General features: G+C 47.6%; 1 pseudogene; it reads left to right on the top strand.

Annotated features, from left to right (window-relative positions):
• Positions 1-16,216: 16,216 nt before the first annotated feature.
• LOC119352285 lies at positions 16,217-17,511 on the top strand (annotated as a pseudogene).
• Positions 17,512-17,731: the final 220 nt, after the last annotated feature.

Here is a 17,731-nt window from a genome sequence, read left to right as displayed (position 1 = left end):
CCAATTGAGGAGAAGCTTGTCCAACATCGTTTGAGATGGTTTGGGCATATTCAGCGCAGGCCTCCAGAAGCTCCAGTGCATAGCAGACGGCTAAAGCGTGTGGAGAATGTCAAGAGAGGGCGGGGTCGACTGATTTTGACATGGGAGGAGTCCATTAAGAGAGACCTGAAGGATTGGAGTATCGACAAAGAGCTAGCTATGGACAGGGGTGCGTGGAAGCTTGCTATCCATGTGCCAGAGCCATGAGTTGGTTGCGAGATCTTATGGGTTTCACCTCTAGCCTACCCCAATTTGTTATGGACTAAAGGCTTTGTTGTTGTTGTTGTTGTTTATAAAGGGATACTTGAATAAGAGTTTTTCAATGAAAGACCTCGGTGAAGCTTCTTACATATTGGGCATTAAGATCTATAGAGATAGATCAAGATGCTTAATTGGACTTTCACAAAGCACATACCTTGACAAAGTTTTGAAGAAGTTCAAAATGGATCAAGTAAAGGAAGGGTTCTTGCCTGTGTTACAAGGTGTGAAGTTGAGTAAGACTCAATGTCCGACCACCGCAGAAGATAGAGAGAAAATGAAAGATGTTCCCTATCCTTCAGCCATAGGCTCTATCATGTATGCAAGGTTGTGTACCAGACCTGATGTGTGCCTTGCTATAAGTCTAGCAGGGAGGTACCAAAGTAATCCAGGAGTGGATCACTGGACAGCGGTCAAGAACATCCTGAAATACCTGAAAAGGACTAAGGATATGTTTCTTGTATATGGAGGTGACAAAGAGCTCATCATAAATGGTTACGTTGATGCAAGCTTTGACACTGATCCGGACGATTCTAGATCGCAAACCAGATACGTATTTATACTGAACGGTGGAGCTGTCAGTTGGTGCAGTTCTAAACAAAGCGTCGTGGCGGGATCTACATGTGAAGCAGAGTACATAGCTGCTTCGGAAGCAGCAAATGAAGGAGTCTGGATGAAGGAGTTCATATCCGATCTAGGTGTCATACCTAGTGCATCGGGTCCAATGAAAATCTTTTGTGATAATACTGGTGCAATTGCCTTGGCGAAGGAATCCAGATTTCACAAGAGAACCAAGCACATCAAGAGACGCTTCAATTCCATTCGGGATTTAGTCCAAGCGGGAGACATAGAAATTTGCAAGATACATACGGATCTGAATGTTGCAGACCGCTGACTAAGCCTCTTCCACGAGCAAAACATGATCAACACCAAGGCTCCATGGGTGTTAGAATCATTACTGTGTAATCTAGATTATTGACTCTAGTGCAAGTGGGAGACTGAAGGAAATATGCCCTGGAGGCAATAATAAAGTTATTATTTATTTCCTTATATCATGATAAATGTTTATTATTCATGCTAGAATTGTATTAACCGGAAACATAATACATGTGTGAATACATAGACAAACAGAGTGTCACTAGTATGCCTCTACTTGACTAGCTTATTAATCGAAGATGGTTACGTTTCCAAGCCATAGACATGAGTTATCATTTGATTAACGGGATCACATCATTAGGAGAATGATGTGATTGACTTGACCCACTCCATTAGCTTAGCACTTGATCGTTTAGTTTGTTGCTATTGCTTTCTTCATAACTTATACATGTTCCTATGACTATGAGATTATGCAACTCCCGTTTACCGGAGGAACACTTTGTGTGCTACCAAACATCACAACGTAACTGGGTGATTATAAAGGTTCTCTACAGGTGTCTCCGAAGGTACTTGTTGGGTTGGCGTATTTCGAGATTAGGATTTGTCACTCCGATTGTCGGAGAGGTATCTTTGGGCCCTCTCGGTAATGCACATCACTCAAGCCTTGCAAGCATTGCAACTAATAAGTTAGTTGCGGGATGATGTATTACGGAACGAGTGAAGAGACTTGTCGGCAACGATATTGAACTAGGTATTAAGATACCGACGATCGAATCGCGGGCAAGTAACATACCGATGACAAAGGGAACAACGTATGTTGTTATGCGGTCTGACCGATAAAGATCTTAATAGAATATGTAGGAGCCAATATGAGCATCCAGGTTCCGCTATTGGTTATTGACCGGAGACGTGTCTCGGTCATGTCTACATAGTTCTCGAACCCGTAGGGTCCGCACGCTTAAAGTTCGGTGACGATCGTAATTAGGGTTTTTGTGTTTTGATGTACCGAAGGTTTTTCGGAGTCCCGGATGTGATCACGGACATGACGAGGAGTCTCGAAATGGTCGAGACATAAAGATTGATATATTGGAATCCTATATTTGGATATCGGAAACATTCCGGGTGAAATCGGGATTTTACCGGAGTACCGGGGGGGTTACCGGAACCCCCCCGGGGGTTATTGGGCCTACATGGGCCATAAGGGAGAAGAGGAGGGCCGACCAGGGCAGGCCGCGCGCCCCCTCCCCCCTAGTACGAATAGGACAAGGAAGGGGTTGGGGCGGCGCCCCCCTTTCCTCTTTCTCCCTTCCCCCTTCCTTTTCCAACAAGGCAAGAGGGGGGAGTCCTACTCCCGGTGGGACTAGGAATCCTCCAGGCGCACCCCTAGGGCCGGCTGCACCTCCCCCTCTCCCTCCTTTATATACGGGGGCAAGGGGCACCCCATGGCACACAAGTTGATCTTCGTGATCCTTCCTTAGCCGTGTGCGGTGCCCCCTTCCACCATATTCCACCTCGGTCATATCATAGCGGTGCTTAGGCGAAGCCCTGCATCGGTAGAACATCATCACCATCATCACGCCGTCGTGCTGACGAAACTCTCCCTCAATGTTTTGCTGGATCGGATCTCGAGGGACGTCACCGAGTTGAACGTGTGCAGAACTCGGAGGAGCCGTACGTTCGGTACTTGGATCGGTCGGATCGGGAAGACGTGCGACTACTTCATCTACGTTGTGTTAACGCTTCCGTTGCCGGTCTACGAGGGTACGTAGACAACACTCTCCCCTCTCGTTGCTATGCATCACCATGATCTTGCGTGTGCAGAGGAATTTTTTTGAAATTACTAAGTTCCCCAACAAATCATACCACATGGGCAAGGTGATTGAAAGACCTCGTTTTCAGTAAGATGGAACAAGAAAGCAACTTGTTGGAAGTAATACATTTTGATGTGTGCAGTCCAATGAGTGCTGGGGCACGCAGTGGATATCGTTATGTTCTTACTTCACATATGATTTGAGTAGATGCTAAGTATATTTACTTGATGAAACACAAGTCTGAATTATTGAAAGGTTTAAGTAATTTCAGAGTGAAGATCGTCGTGACAAGGCGATAAAATGTCTATGATATGATCATAGAGATGAATATCTGAGTTACGAGTTTGGCACACAATTAAGACATTGTGGAAATTGTTACACAGCTAATACCGCCTGGAACACCATGGTGTGATGGTGTGTCCGAACATCATAATTGCACCCTATTGGATATGGTGCATACCATGATGTCTCTTGTCGAATTACCACTCTCATTGATGGGTTAGGCATTAGAGACAACCACATTCACTTTAAATAGGGCACCACGCAATTCCATTGAGACGACACCGTATGAACTATGGTTTAGAGAAACCTAAGTTGTCGTTTCTTAAAAGGTTGGGGCTGCGACGCTTATGTGAAAAAGTTTCAGGCTGATAAGCTCGAACCCAAAGAGGATAAATGCATCTTCATAGAATACCCAAAACAGTTGGCTATACCTCCTATTTCAGATCTGGAAGCAAAAGTGATTGTTTCTAGAAGCGGGTCCTTTCTCGAGGAAAAGTTTCTCTCGAAAGAATTGAGTGCGAGGATGGTGGAGACTTGATGAGGTTATTGAACCGTCACTTCAACTAGTATGTGGCAGGGCACAGGAAGTTGTTCCTATGGCACCTACACCAATTGAAGTGGAAACTTATGATAGTGATCATGAAACTTTGGATCAAGTCACTACCAAACCTCATAGGTCGACAAGGATGCGTACTACTTTAGAGTGGTACGTAATCCTGTCTTGGAAGTCATGTTGCTAGACAACAATGAACCTACGAGCTATGGAGAAGCGATGGTGGGCCCAGATTCCGACGAATGGCTCGAGGCCATAAAATCCGATAAAGGATCCATGTATAAAACAAAGTATGGACTTTGAAAGAACTACTTGATGGTCGTAGGGCTATTGGGTGCAGATGGATTTTAAAAGGAAGACGGACAATGATGGTAAGTGTCACCATTAAGAAAGCTCGACTTGTCGTTAAGATGTTTCCCAACAAGTTCAAGGAGTTGACTACGATGAGACTTTCTCACTCGTAGCGATGCTAAGAGTCTGTTAGAATTATGTTAGCAGTTACTGCATTATTTATGAAATCTTGCAGATAGGATGTCAAAACATTGTTTCCTCGACGATTTTCTCGAGGAAAGGTTGTTTGTGATACATCCAGAAGGTTTTGTCAATCCTGAAAGATGCTAACAAGTATGCAAAGCTCCAGCAATCCTTCTAAGGACAGGAGTAAGCATCTCAGAATTGGAATGTACGCTTTGATGAGATGATCAAAGATTTTGGCTTTATACAAAGTTTGTGAGAAACTTGTATTTCCAAAGAAGTGAGTGGGAGCACTATAGAATTTTTGATGAGTATATGTTGCTAACATATTGTTGATCAGAAATGATGTAGAATTTCTGGATAGCATGCAGGGTTATTTGAAAAGTGTTTTTCAATGGAAAACCTGGATTAAGCTACTTGAACATTGAGCATCAGGATCTATAAGGATAGATAAAAAACCGCTTAATATTACTTTCAAATGAATACGTACCGTGACAAGATTTTGAAGGAGTTCAAAATAGATCAGCAAAGAAGGAGTTCTTGGCTGTGTTACAAGGTGTGAGTATTGAGTAAGACTCAAGACCTGACCACGGCAGAAGAGAGATAAAGGACGAAGGTCGTCCCCTATGCTTTAGACGTAGGCTCTACAGTATGCTATGTTGTGTACCGCACCTGATGTGTGCCTAGCCATGAGTTAGTCAAGGGGTACAAGAGTGATCCAGGAATGGATCACATGACAGCGGTCGAACTTATCCTTATTAACTAGTGAACTAAGGAATTTTCTCGATTATGGAGGTGGTAAAAGAGTTCGTCGTAAAGGGTTACGTCGATACAAACTTTGACACTAATTCGGATGACTCTGAGTAGTAAACCGGATTCGTATAGTAGAGCAGTTATTTGGAATAACTCAAAGTAGCGCGTGGTAGCTGCATCTACAAGATGACATAGAGATTTGCAAAGCACACATGGATCTGAAAGGTTCAGACCCATTGACTAATAAACTCCTCTCACAAGCAAGATATGAACAAACCCTATGGGTGTTGGATTCATTACAATCACATAGTGATGTGAACTAGATTATTGACTCTAGTGCAAGTGGGAGACTGTTGGAAATATGCCCTAGAGGCAATAATAAAATGGTTATTATTGTATTTCCTTGTTCATGATAATTGTCTATTATTCATGCTATAATTGTATTATCTGGAAACCGTAATACATGTGTGAATACATAGACCACAACATGTCCCTAGTAAGCCTCTAGTTGACTAGCTCGTTGATCAATAGATGGTCATGGTTTCCTGACCATGGACATTGGATGTCATTGATAACAGGATCACATCATTAGAAGAATGATGTGATGGACAAGACCCCATCCTAAGCATAGCTCAAGATCGTGTAGTTCGTCTGCTAAAGCTTTTCTAATGTCAAGTATCATTTCCTTAGACTATGAGATTGTGCAACTCCTGGATACCGTAGGAATGCTTTGGGTGTGCCAAACATCACAACGTAACTGGGTGGCTATAAAGGCACACTGCGGGTATTTCCGAAAGTGTCTGTTGGGTTGGCTTGAATCAAGACTGGAATTTGTCACTCCGTGTGACGGAGAGGTATCTCTGGGCCCACTTGGTAGGACATCATCATAATGAGCTCAATGTGACCAAAGATTTGATCATAGGATGACATGTTTATGGAACGAGTAAAAGTGATTTGCCAGTAACGAGATTGAACGAGGTATTGAAATACCAACGATCGAATCTCGGGCAAGTAACGTACCGATTGACAAAGGGAATTGTATACGGGATAGATTGAATCCTCGACATCGTGGTTCATCCGATGAGATCATCATGGAACATGTAGGAGCCAACATGGGTATCCAGATCCCGCTATTGGTTATTGGTCGGAGAGTTGTCTCGGCCATGTCTGCATGGTTCCCGAACCCATAGGGTCTACACACTTAAGGTTCGATGACGCTAGGGTTATTAGGAAGACTTGTATGTGATTACCGAATGTTGTTCGAAGTCCCAGATGAGATCCCAGATGTCACGAGGAGTTCTGGAATGGTCCGGAGGTAAAGATTTATATATGGAAAGTTGTTGTTCGGGTTCCAGGAAAAGTTCGGTTTTTTCCGGTATTGTACCGGGTCCGGAAGGTTCCGGAGGATTCTGGAGGTCCGGAAAATGTTCCACCACGTCCAATACAGCAGCATGGGCTGTAGGGGGCTCCCTAGCCTTAATGGGCCAGGGGCACCAGCCCCCCAAGGCCCATGCGCATGCGAGAGGGGAAACCCTAAGGGGGAGGGCCTCCACTTGACTTGGGAGGCACTCCTCCCCCCTTGGCCGCCGCCCCAACCCTAGATGGGATCTAGGGGGGGCGGCCCCCTCTCTCCCCACCTATAAATAGTGGAGGGGTGGGAGGGCGGCCATACCCTTGCACCTGGCGCAGCCCCTCGCCTCCAATACCTCTCCTCCTCCGCGTGAGCTTGGCGAAGCCCTGCCGGAGAACTGCCACTCCATCACCACCATGTCGTCGTGCTGCTGTTGGACTCTCTTCCTCAACCCCTCCCTCCTCCTTGCTGGATCAAGGCGCGGGAGACGTGTCCGTTCTGTACGTGTGTTGAACGCGAAGGTGTCGTCCGTTCGGCGCTAGGATCATCGGTGATTTGGATCATGACGAGTACGACTCCATCAACCCTGTTCTCTTGAACGCTTCCGCTTAGCAATCTTCAAGGGTATGAAGATGCACTCCCTCTCTCTCGTTGCTAGCATCTCCTAGATTGATCTTGGTGACACGTAGGAAAATTTTGAATTATTGCTATGTTCCCCAACAAAGGAAGGGCCGCGCAGGGCAAGGAGCATCGCCACCCCGAGATGTACTATGAGGGTGTCCTGAAGGGCGCTTGTCTCTTAGCGGACGAGTCTACGAAAGATATAATATTCGAGTAAACTCGCTCGTGCAATCTTGTATTTATGAAAACTTGTTCATATGCGCTATGCAATGCTTGTTTGAATTTAAAATATTACCTTCTGTTCGGCTGTTTATCAAATCTGAGAGATGGCTAGTCGTCGGCTTCTTCCCCCACGCCACGAGTGCTGGGGTGTTCGGGATAAACCTGAGCACTCTTTTTCCCATTGTTGGGTCCTTCGAGGGAGGTGCTCAGCACAACGAACAAGGCAATCAGACTATAATGCGTTATCACTCTCACTTAGCCATAGAATTCTATAATTTTAAATTTCGGCAAAGCCCCTAGTATTCGGAAGGTCGAATTCGGGGAGCGATACACTCCTTAAGCCGGACAGGGCCGACTCCTCGCTCTAAGCGGCATAAGCCTTTAGGGACTTGAAAACCTCTTGAACAGCGACCAGTCACTCGCCTTATCATGACAGTTAGTTTTAGCTTTCTCTACTGAGGTGCTTAGCCCATCAGAACCGGGGCACAATCGCAGTAGTTCTCCCAGTGCTACCTTAGCCTATATAGCGGAACGTAAGGTACCAAAACATGGGAGCCAGGCAAACCCAACTATTGACCCAAGACATGATTCAGAACCGATGCATATAATGCTATAAGTTCGGGGTGCCGCACTGTCGAAAGTGTTTGGACTTCTCACACCGTATTATGGGGTATGCTTAAGCCCCTAGCGTATTGGCCGTACCAGAGTGTACGGGTGCTGGATGTCATGAATGAACACACATATATATATATAAGAAGACTGCAATAATAGTCTTAATGCTATGCATTTTTTATTCAACAAGGTGCGTTAAAGCAGAATGATACAAGTAGTGCGATAAGCAAAAAGTAGGATTGTTTAACATGTCCCTTCCAAGGGCAAGCCGAGGAATAGTATTAAAACAAATATTTCACTCATTATCGTAATCCACCTGGGAGTTCCGAGGTGTGATGTAGCTTTCCACCTCCTTGGTTGCTGCATCATGTGTTCGGCAATCACGCTGCCGGACAGGGTTTCCAGAGATTAAAGTCCTGAAAGAGAAAAATAACAAAGCGGGAAGCCCCTAGTGCGGTTTAAGCCGCGACTTGGGGTGTGCCGCCGTCGTGCCCCCTCCCCGCCTGTGCCCATGGTATTTTTAATGCGTAAATATGTACACGTGGCACGGATTTCACCGTTTGGCTGGGGCCGGGGTGGGGGCCGCATTGCTATGCGAGCTCGGGATGTGCCAGGCGGTCCAGTTGTCGATTACTCCGGGCGCGCTTGAAGTTGTCCGGGTCCTTAAACACCGAACTAGTGGATTGCCTAAAGAGGCTGCTTTGCACTTCTGCTGCGAGGGCCACAGTGTGCTCCTCCGTGCGGAGAGAGCGCTCTGTGTTTCCATTGATTGTGATGACCCCCCAAGGTCCTGGTATCTTGAGCTTGAGATATGCATAATGCGGTACCGCGTTGAATCTTGCAAATGCGGTTCGCCCGAGTAGTGCATGGTAGCCACTGGGGAACGAGACTATGTCGAAGATTAACACTTCACTTCGGAAGTTATCCGGAGATCCGAAGACCACTTCTAGTGTGACTGAGCCTGTGCAATGGGCCTCTACACCTGGTATGACACCTTTAAAGGTCGTTTTAGTGGGTTTGATCCTTGAGGGGTCTATACCCATTTTGCGCACCGTGTCCTGATAAAGCAGGTTCAGGCTGCTGCCGCCGTCCATTAGGACTCGAGTGAGGTGAAATCCATCAATGATTGGGTCGAGGACCAATGCAGCGAATCTGCCATGACGGATGCTAGTGGGGTGGTCCCTACGATCAAAGGTGATCAGACAGGAGGACCATGGGTTGAACTTGGGGGCGACTGGCTCCAACGCATATACGTCCTTGAGCGCACGCTTCCGCTCCCTCTTGGGGATGTGGGTTGCGTATATCATGTTCACCGTCTGCACTTGTGGGGGGAACCTCTTCTGTCCTCCGGTGTTCGGCTGCCGGGGCTCCTCCTCGTCATCTCTATGTGACCCCTTATCTTTGTTTTCGGCATTTAACTTGCCGGCCTGCTTGAACACCCAACAGTCCCTATTGGTGTGGTTGGCTGGCTTGTCGGGGGTGCCGTGTATTTGACACGAGCGATCGAGTATATGGTCCAAACTGGACGGGCCCAGAGTGCTTCTTTTGAATGGCTTTTTCCGCTGACCGGGTTTAGAGCCTTTGAATCCGGCATTGACTGCCGTATCCTCGGTATTGTCGCTGTTAATGCGGCGCTTATGTTTGTTGTGTAGCGACCAGACCTCAAACAGTCTGATCTTTGTGCTCCGGTGTCATCCCTGGATCAGTAATGTTGACACCACACAGTACTCGGAGAATTTATAGCAGAGTAGCAATCACACACTTATTACATCGAGTGTCTCAAAAGCGAACTTATTACAATAAATATGGCTTAAGGCCATCTAATTACGATAACAGCGGAAGGCTTGGAAGATAAGTGAGTCCATCAACTCCAACGGCATCACTGAGTATAGAACCACGACCTAAAAACTCCTTAATCGTCGTCTGAAAAGTCTGCAACATTAACGTTGCAGCCCGAAAACGGGTCAGCACATGGAATATGCTGGCAAGGTAACACACAGAGAGTAATGGAATGCAACAGCTATACTATATGCATATTTGGCTGGTGGAAAGCTCTATGGTTACAGTTTTGCATAAAGCCAATTTTTCCCTACTTCAAAGGAATAAATTTAATTACTATCATGGTGGTTGTTAAACATTGAGAATGGTTGACAGCATTCTCAATCCCAATTAAGCATCATCATTAACCCAACAACATTAATTTTAGAGTAACATGTTGAGATTCACATGATAATCCAGATACTAGATACTCAAGATGTCCATAACCGGGGACACGGCTAATCATGATTAGTTTGTTACACTCTGCAGAGGTTTGCGCACTTTTCCCCACAAGACTCGATCGCCTCCGTTGGATTTCTCGCACTACATGGTGTTTGAGAAACGGATGACCGAGACACCGTCTTTCAGAAGCGCTAGCACCTTACGATGGATAGACCGGTACACCTACTTTCCCCTACATCTGCTAGTCTACCCTGTAAGAGTTCGCACGACTTAATCAACTATGCCAGAGCCCATAATGGCTTGTGGCTGCACACGGAAGTTTCTAGTTTGAAAAATCTCATGATCCCTTTGAGCCTGGGTGGCGGTCCAAAAGAAAACAGGCATGTCCTGGAATACCCAGGTGCCTCAATCCACCCAGATGTGTATTTAAGTTGCCACCTTAGACAAACCATTAATTATCAATCTCACATCTATCATGGATTTCACTCACCCAATCCACGTCTACTAGCATAGCATGGCATAATAAGCAAACGTAGAAGTAACTCCCAAGGGTTTGATAATAAACAGGTAATAGGTACTACCTCATCTACTTCCCATCCCACAGTTTAATTAGATCTTAATCATGCAATGTGTGAAGATTGATCTAATGCAAAAAAACTGGGTTGTAGAAAAGGTATGATCAAAGTGTTACTTGCCTTGCTGATGATCTGCGAAACCTAACGATTCGAAGTAATAGGCGGCGCACTCCGGGTACTCTATCGCAGGCAAACAAACAAGCATACAATAAGTAATCATCTAATGCACAGGTAAAACTCAAATAAGAGATCTAACCAGAAGGTTCAACTTAAGAACTCCGGTTGGCAAAAGGAATCAAATCGAACGAAGCAAAGAAAGTCAAACGGCGAAAGAAAACAACTTCGTTCTAGTAATCTGAACCTAAGTCATATTTTACAGTAGCAAAAACTTGTTTAAGTTGATTATTCGGATAGAGGGTTTCGAGACGAAACTCTAGGCGCTTGAATCGCCTGATTCCGATAAACGAGCGAAAAGTTAAACTAAAACGAAAATCGGATCAGAAATCGCGATCAGAAAATAACCGCGGAAAAATCCGACGAAAAAGGAAAACGACGAACGGAATTTTTTTTTAAAAAAACGGCACGGATTTCAAGGTGCGGTGAACCTCGGGCGACGCGCGGCTCCGGCTGATCGGCGTCGGCGGCGGCTGGCGGCGGCGGCGGCTGGCGGCTAGGGTTAGGGTTCGGGCGGCGGCTGCTGGTGGGCTGTCTCGGGCCCGAGGCGCGGCTTATAAAGCCCCCCGGCCGGCAGAGTTCTGGCCGGTTACGGGCCGAAGTCGGTTGCGTTTTTTTTTGCTTGGAAGAAAAATAAAAAGAAATACTAAACGGACTCCAAAAATCCCGAAATAAATTTTCCCGAGCTTCTAAAATCAAGCTCGACAAAGTGAACATTTATTTGGGCCCTAAATGCAATTTTGAAAAACACGCATTTTTCCTAATTCAAATAAAAACAACAACAAAACTCCGAAATAAAACTATTTGATTTTTCTATTAAATCCTCAATATTTATATATTTTGGGAAAGTCATTTTATTCCCTCTCTCATATTTTTGTAATAGAAATAAGTGATGATAAAATAAATAAAATCAAATGATCCTATTCTCAAAATTTGAGAAAAACTCAAATATGAAAATAACGAAATCCCCAACTCTCTCCGTGGGTCCTTGAGTTGCTTAGAATTTTCTAGGATCAAAACCCAAAGCAAATAAAATATGATATGCATGATGATCTAATGTATAACATTCCAAATTGAAAATTTGGGATGTTACATGTTGCGACGTGACCTGCCATTGCCGTCCTTGGTATCCGAAGTACCATGGTTCTTTGATATGTTATTACTGCAAGCCAACTAGCTGTCTTCTCCCGCACAAAATCGGGTCATGAGTGTCGTGAGGCCTGCCATAGATTTCAGCTTTTCCTAACCAAGGTGCCGGGCTAGCCACTCGTCGCGGATGTTGTGCTTGAAAGCTGCTAGGGCCTTTGCATCCGGACAGTCGACGATTTGATTTTTCTTTGTTAGGAACCGTGTCTAGAATTGCCTAGCCAATTCCTTTGGCTGCTTAATTATGTGGCTCAAGTCATCGGCATCTGGTGGTCGTACATAAGTGCCCTGAAAGTTGTCGAGGAATGCGGCTTCCAGATCTTCCCAACAACCAATGGACTCTGCTGGCAAGCTGTTGAGCCAATGCCGAGCTGGTCCTTTGAGTTTGAGTGGGAGATATTTGATGGCGTGTAGGTCATCACCGCGGGCCATGTGAATGTGCAGGAGGAAATCCTCGATCCACACCGCAGGATCTGTTGTGTCGTCGTATGATTCTATATTTACGGGTTTGAAACCCTCTGGGATTTGATGATCCATTACTTCGTCTGTGAAGCATAAGGGGTGTGCGGCGCCTTTGTACTGGGCTATATCACGACGCAGCTCGAATGAGTCTTGCCCGCTGTGTTCGGTCCGGCTGGACTTACTTTTACTGTATCCGGCGTCACGATTATCGTCTCGCATAGTGGCGCGCCCTCGTGATTCGTAGATCAATCTTGCATGCTTTGCTTTGTCCTCCAATACGTCTCGCAAATCTGGCGTATTTCCCCCTACCTTTTTATTTGAATGACGTCTAGGTGCGGGCTGAGCTTTTGGCTGGAATGTCTCTCTGTCGCGGCCACGAGGTGGTCGATCAGTCGCGTCATACACCGGGGATGAAGGTTTCAGTGCTTCCTCCTCCAGTCGGGGTAGCAACCTGCACTTTGGGTAACTCTTGGAGGGGCGTTCGAGTTTATACTCCTCGGCCGCCAGGACTTCAGTCCATCTGTCAGCTAGCAAATCTTGATCAGTTTGAAGTTGCTGCTGCTTTTTCTTGAGGCTATTTGCCGTGGCTATAAGCCGGCGCTTGAAGCACTGTTGTTCGATGGGATCCTCCGGCACGACGAATTCGTCATCGCCGAGGCTTGTAATTATCATCCTCCGCATCTCCATCTGCCGCTCTCTTAGGAGAGCTGGCACCTCTATCCTCCTGCTCTAAATCTTGCTGGAGGGGATTGTTGTTGTCTTCGGCACTGTCTGGAGTGCTATTATCTCCGGTGCCGGTATCACCAATTTTGCCTTGGCAGGACTTAGAGCGGCGCCGCTGACGCCGGCGCTTGGGTTGCTTCTTGGAGTGGTCATCCTCCGTTGTCGCGTCGCCATTGCCTTCTTTGGGTGTGTCCACCATGTATATATCGTATGATGAGGTGGCTGTTCAGTGCCCTCTGGGTAGTGATTCCTCTTCAACTCCCGCATCGTCGTCCATACCGTCGATGTCTTCGGAGTGGAAGTCGAGCATGTCGGTTAAGTCATCGACAGGGGCTACTAAGTGGGTGGTGGGTGGGCGGCGAAAGTCTTCGTCATCCGCATCCCAATCCTGCCGGACGTAGTTCGGCCAGGATCCTCCTGACAAGGAGAGAGACCTTAATGAGTTCAGTATATCGCCGAAAGGCGAGTGCTGAAAAATATCCGCGGAGGTAAACTCCATGATCGGCGCCCAATCGGATTCGATAGGAACGGGCGCAGGCGGTTCGGAGTCCGTGGCCGGAGAAGGATCCGGCAGTTTGGTAACACGGCTCTCGTGAAGTCGTGAAGGGTAAGGTCAATATTCAGCTCGACTGCCGCTGAGGGTACGGCCTCCATGACGGGGTCTATCCACCCGTACATGGATGGCGCAACTGGCTCCGAATTGAGGCTCGGAGCGGCTGCCGGTGTGATCTCCTGAATACAGTCCGATGGTAGAGCTAAATCGTACTCATCGTGATCGCGCGGTGCATCAGGCAGGGGCTCGAATCCGTCGAAGATCAAGTCTCCGCGGATATCGGCCGTGTAGTTTAAGCTTCCAAACCTGACCTGATGGCCAAGGGCATAACTTTCGATCTGCTCCAGATGGCCAAGCGAGTTGGCCCGCAGTGTGAAGCCGCCAAACACAAAGATCTGTCCGGGGAGAAAAGTCTCACCCTGGATTGCACCGCTGTCGATGATCGTAGGAACCATCAATCCTAGCGGCGACGACACAGTGGAACTCTCAATGAAAGCACCAATGTCGGTGTCAAAACCGGCGAATCTCGGGTAGGGGGTCCCGAACTGTGCGTCTAAGGCGGATGGTAATAGGAGGCAGGGAACACGATGTTTTACCTAGGTTCGGGCCCTCTTGATGGAGGTAAAACCCTACGTCCTGCTTGATTTATTCTTGATGATATGAGTATTACAAGAGTTGATCTACCACGAGATCGGAAAGGCTAAACCCTAGAAGCTAGCCTACGGTATGATTGTCTGTTGGCCTACGGACTAAAACCCCCCAGTTTATATAGACACCGGAAAGGGCTAGGGTTACACAAGGTCGGTTACAAAGGAGGAGATATACATATCCGTATTGCCTAGCTTGCCTTCCACGCCAAGTAGAGTCCCATGCGGACACGAGACAAAGTCTTCAATCTTGTATCTTCATAGTCTAACAGTTCGGCCAAAGGATATAGTCCGGCTGTCTGGAGACCCCCTAATCCAGGACTCCCTCAGTCTCCTTCCTGTTTAGTTTCCCGTCGTAGCCGAACATTTCTCACTGGAGCCCCTACATTAAAACCGGATGGCGGCCACCTCATCTTCGCCATGGCATCCTCTCTCTTTCACACCGTACTTCCCTATAGACAGTCAACAAGAGTCCCATGCCAACCGCCCTGATCCCCTCCCCTCGTGTTTGTGCCGATCCGCCACCACCATCCACATTTTATAAAGAAGTGAAATTATTCCACTAAGACAGTCGTAACTGAACCCTAAACCCCATCCACATCCACAGTTGCGGCATAATATAAGTGGGAGGCTTACATGTGTTCACAAATATTTTTTATGGTATTGAAACAAAATACTGTTGTTGGACACTTCAAATAACCTAGTGAAATAATGTACAGTAATGATATTTCACACTCGCAATGTACTGAACATAACCATACATCAATAGGACTACACAAAGAACATGCTGATTTTTTAGAACGATGTGCCTGTATGTATGGAATTATTTTGGTGTGGTATATGGCTTCAAAAATATGCAGGACAGTTTTCTGATTGGTCACAACCTTTTTGTTGCATTTGGCTCTTAATGTAAATATATTATTTTTACCATAAAAGTTGTAGTAGAGGATTTCTACTATTTTTGTAAGAAGAAAATATTGTCGTTGTGCTGAACCTAAAGGGACCACACCATGTCTATAGCAATAACCAAAACACAAAAAATAGATTTCTATTCGCTGCTGAATGAAACAAACCCTATTTATCCTGATCAGGAATACTCAATTGCTATACAATAATAAAAAACAAAATTTAGGTATACCATGATGAATACACAGAGGATTCCTAAAAATAAAACATGGAAATAACTCTATTCAAGCAATTAAAAATACTCCTTTTTCGTGTGCAGCTGAAGTAGCTGAACTCAAATACTCAATATCTGCATGACAATTGATAATTGACTCCCAATCCCTTGTTATGGGACATGTATGTGTTACTAATTGTAATGATAGTAGGCATGGTTTAACGCAGTCATTTATTGAAATATCTCTACATGTTAAGAAAATTGATTTAAAATTATGTAGTAACAACAAAGCGCCTGCCTACTCCTCTCCCGAACACGGCCAAATCTGTCAGAACTGCAGGTGGCCGGCTCAGTTCTTTCTTTAGTCGTAGAGAAGCTCTCATAGATGCCCACATGTCGTTGACGACCCGTCGCGCTGCCACGTCGGCACCGAGCCAGCGCCCTCGCCGGTCTTTCCACCATGGATCCGACAGGGAGGCACGCAGAAGGGCTCGCTTCTCACCGTCTCAGTCCGTGGTCGGGCCGGCCACATAGATGGTCGGTCTGATCTCTCCATCATGCCGCCGATTTCCCTCCATGCCTTGCAAGGCCTCTTCGACCCACACTGGAGCCTCTCACCATCAAGCGTCGCCCCACCCAATTTGAGGCCCATGACCATCGCCCCACAAACCCCGCCGGAGGCTATCGTCGTCGCGCTTTCTATTGTGGCTGGTGCCACTTGCCTCCATCCCACAAGCAGCAGCGATGAGGGCGCGCGTGGCTTGGAGCGGGATGGCAGCCCGCGTAGCACAGATGTCAAGCAGGGACCTCCTCGATTTCCTCTCCGGCGTCTCGGCCGACCCCGGCGGCACCCTCACCGACTAGGGCCGCTCGCCGTGGTTCTGCAACTGAACCGGCGTCGCGTGTGGCCGCAGCCCCACCGACAGGCGGCGCGTCATGCAGATGGTGCTCAGCGGCCGTAGGATTCGGGACGTGCTCTTGCCGGTGCTGGGGCGGTTGTCTGTCCTCACTGTGCTTGATCTGTCTAGCAACGCGTTCGCCGGAGAGGTCCCTGAGGAGATTGTCGCGCTGTCGAGGCTAACGCAGCTGAGCCTGACGAACAACCTGCTCGAGGGCGCGATCCCCGCCGGCATAGGGCTCCTCCGAGAGCTCTACTACCTCGACCTCAGCAGCAACGGGCTCTCCGCGGCATCCCGGAGGCGCTGTTTTGCAACTGTTCCACCTTGCAGTACATGGACCTTGCCAACAACTCGCTCGTCGGCGACATCCCCTACGCCGCCGAGTGCCGACTACCCAGCCTCCGTTATCTCCTCCTATGGTCTAACGAGTTGTCCGGCCCGATCCCGCCGGCACTGTCCAACTCCCCCATTCTCGAGTGGGTCGACTTTGAGTCCAACTACCTCGCCGGCGAGCTGCCGTCGCAGGTGTTCGACAGGTTGTCGTGGCTTCAGTACATCTACGTCTCCTACAACAACCTCTTCATCCACGACGGCAACACCAACCTCGATCCCTTCTTCCGCTCCCTCAGAAACTGCACTCACCTGCAGGAACTCGAGTTCGCTGGGAACGGCCTCGGCGGCAAACTGCAGTCGTTCATCAGCGAGCTCTCGCGCAGCTTCCGGCAGATCCACCTCGAGGACAACGCCATCTTGGGCTCCATCCCGCCCAACATCCCCGGCCTCATCAACCTCACGTACCTAAACCTCTCCAATAACCTCATCAACGGCTTCATCCCGCCGGACTTATCACTCATGCAGCGGCTCGAGCAGGTGTACCTCTCCAACAACCTCCTCTCCGGTGGGATCCCCCGGTCCATCGGTGAGCTCCCGCACCTCGGCCTCCTTTACCTCTCTGGCAATCGCCTCGCCAGCGCCATCCCAGACACGTTCTCCAACCTCACGCAGCTCAGGAGGCTGATGCTCCACCACAACCACCTTGCTGGTGCCATTCCACCGAGCCTCGGCGAGTGCGACAACCTCGAAATCCTCGACCTCTCCTACAATGGCCTCCAAGGCGAGATCCCGGCTTTCCCGACCTGATTGTGCACAGACATGAAATAATTCACTAAACTTACCCTAGACCAAACGTCGAGGGATGCTCAAATCATCATCGTTGTAGATGCTTGCATACGTCGTGGTGTTCGGTGCGCTAGTTGTGCTGATTGGCTCGGAGGAGTAGAAGGATGAACGGGGAATGAAGGATGCCTCGGACGAATTGATTCGATGGCGTAGTGTGACGCAGGATCCGTGATTTGTTACC

This window comes from Triticum dicoccoides, chromosome 1A (assembly GCF_002162155.2).
Source record: "Triticum dicoccoides isolate Atlit2015 ecotype Zavitan chromosome 1A, WEW_v2.0, whole genome shotgun sequence".
Classification (NCBI taxonomy): Eukaryota; Viridiplantae; Streptophyta; class Magnoliopsida; order Poales; family Poaceae; genus Triticum; species Triticum dicoccoides.
Note: the sequence above shows the minus strand (reverse complement) of the source record. Positions and strands in the feature narration are given on the sequence as shown.